This window comes from Populus euphratica, unplaced genomic scaffold (assembly GCF_000495115.2).
Source record: "Populus euphratica unplaced genomic scaffold, PopEup_1.0 scaffold67.1, whole genome shotgun sequence".
Lineage (NCBI taxonomy): Eukaryota > Viridiplantae > Streptophyta > Magnoliopsida > Malpighiales > Salicaceae > Populus > Populus euphratica.
The window spans coordinates 80,731-83,505 of NW_011499914.1; positions in this window are offsets into that span (position 1 = coordinate 80,731).

Consider the following 2,775-nt stretch of genomic DNA (forward strand, 5'->3'; position numbering starts at 1 on the left):
TAGTCACCAAATATATTACCAAGAAGCATGATCCAATTCATATTAACAAATCAAATATTTATAATATTTCTCATGCATATGGAAAATTATCCACTCACCTGACTCAAAAGCAAACAAAAATTAAAAGCAAACATCGAAGAAAATCCTACTGACGTCCTATCGGTATAATATCAGGATTATCTGAATACAAAGAAAACATATTCAAGAATGACTCAAAAGAACATATAACCTATTTAATACACTTAACTAAGGGTCTATTCCATAACCCTATATGTTTTTAGACTAAACAAGTTATTTTTCTAAAAACCTAAAAATTAATGATTTTCCTGAAATCAAATCCATAATAAAAAAAATAATAAAATTGATAATAATTCACTAAATAACCCTAAATTATTCATCAAACCAATCTGAAAAAGCTAACATCACAGCTAGGGACTAATATGGAATTTATCACATTTTTAGGGCCAAATTGTAATTTTCATCTAATTGGAGGACCAAACTAAACATATCCTAAATTCATGAATATAGTGGAATTATGTCCATATTCATCCTCATTTCTGTCCAGAACCTCTAATTATACTCCAAGGGCCATTCTGGAATTTTTCCAAAATTTTTAGGGTCAAATTGTAATTTTTGTCAAAAGGAGGACCAAACTAAAATTTGTCATAAATCCATGAATATACTGAAATTCTGACCATAATTAATCCTCAATTATGTCTAGAATATCTCATTATACTCAGGGATCATTCTGGAATTTTACCAAATTTTTAGGATCAAATGGTAATTTTTGTCAAATTGGAGGACTAAATTGAAAGTTTAAAAGTTTCATAACTATACAGTAATTCTGCCTGTAATTCATATTTTATTCTGTTCAGAATATGCTCCAGGGACCAATCTGTAATTTTCCAAAGTTTGGGGACTAAACTGTAATTTTCTAAAATTGAGGGACCAAACCAAATTTTGTCTTCTTCAACCTCCAACCCAGAATTTTAACAGAAAACCTACTGTCCTCCCTAAATTTCTAACACAAATTCACCATTCAAACAAAACCATAACTCAAAATCATCATTTTCATCTACAATCTCTCAAATTCAACTTAAAAATCAATTAACCACAACAATCAACCCCTAACATTCAATTTAATTCATCAATTAAACCCACAACACAAACTTCATAACCCTAAAATTTATCAAAACTGAAATTAAAACTTAATTAACACATATTTATACATAATCTTACCTTTTTACTTATTTCCTCCAACTCCTTTCTATTCCCTTTCTAATTTCCCTCTTTTCTCTTCTTCTTCTTTCTCTCTTCTCTCTCATGCTGATTCTCTCTCAAATTTCAGATCTCTTCTTTAGTTTTTTTTTTCTTATTTATATTTATCATTTCTTTATACAATTACTATAATACCCCTCATTATTTACTCCAACTTTTAAACCTTCAAGGTTTTATTGTATTTTCCAATTCATTAATTCAAAACGTTACACATGGGCTCTTTATTTTTATTTTATTTTTACTTTTTTCTCTCTTCACAAATTAGAAGGAGGAGAGGGAAGAGAGAAAACAATGAAAGAAAAAAAAGGAAATGACCTCGGAGGCAAACTAAAGCTTTTGATAACGATACCATCAATACTGTTAGAAAAATCTCGACAAGACGAGTTCAATAACATCAAAAAATGTTATAAACGATGAATAGAGTGGGCCACACGTGTCGTCTAAAGGTGTTGGGTTCACTTGTTTTTAGATTGCTCATCTGGCCTACTTTGATTTGATGATCTTTCATGGTATTGTTGAATTCATTTCATTAAAAATTTTCTAAAGATATCGATGATATTATTATCAGAGTTTAATGTGCCTCTATAGTCTTTTTTTTTTATGCTTTTCTTATTTTTCTGTACTCTCTTCTTATTAAATTATATGACTTTTATAGATAACCCTAACAACTAACAAATCACATATATCATTTGTGAAGCTCTAATGCATATTTGAAAAATATTTTTTGCAATATATTATTATTATTATTATTATTATTATAGCATGCTAGAGTACAAAAATACTTCAAAGGATTCAACATTACTGACACTAATAATGATCCAAGAAGAAAAAATTTTACAGTAATATCTTGATTTGTGATATTAAATATATTATTTTATATTTATTATTAATATTTATTTATGTATTTATTAACTTATGTAATTATTGATTTATTTAATTATAAATATTCATCAAAAAAAAAAAATTGCTCTAAAAGTTTTGCAAACTTTTTTTCTTTGGAAAATTAAAATATCTTAGCCGCGGCTTAGCGTCGGTAACATAACTAATAACAAAGAAGCCTCGTAGTTCCTCACTCTCTCAGTTGCTCAGAAGAGAGATTTGGAGAAAATAATGGAGCGGAACCAGAACATAAAGCAGTTCAAAGGCCAAACAAGACTACCAAAGTTTGCCATCCCTGATCGTTATCACCTTCACCAAAAACCTGATCTTTCAATCTGTACCTTTTCTGGCACCATATGTATTAACCTTAGAATCATTGAACCCACTAAGTTCGTTGTCTTAAATGCTCTTGAACTCAATATCCATGGAGTCTTGTTCACTGACTCAGTAAACAATCCTTGCTTGATCATAGTATCTGATGATGTTCTTCAGATTAATTAATTTGGCGTAAGGCTTTCTTGATACCATTTTGTTTCTTGATATATATTGCTGCAGCAGTTTAGTCCATGTGATATTTTTTGGATGATGATGATGAGATACTTCTGCTGGTATTTGAAG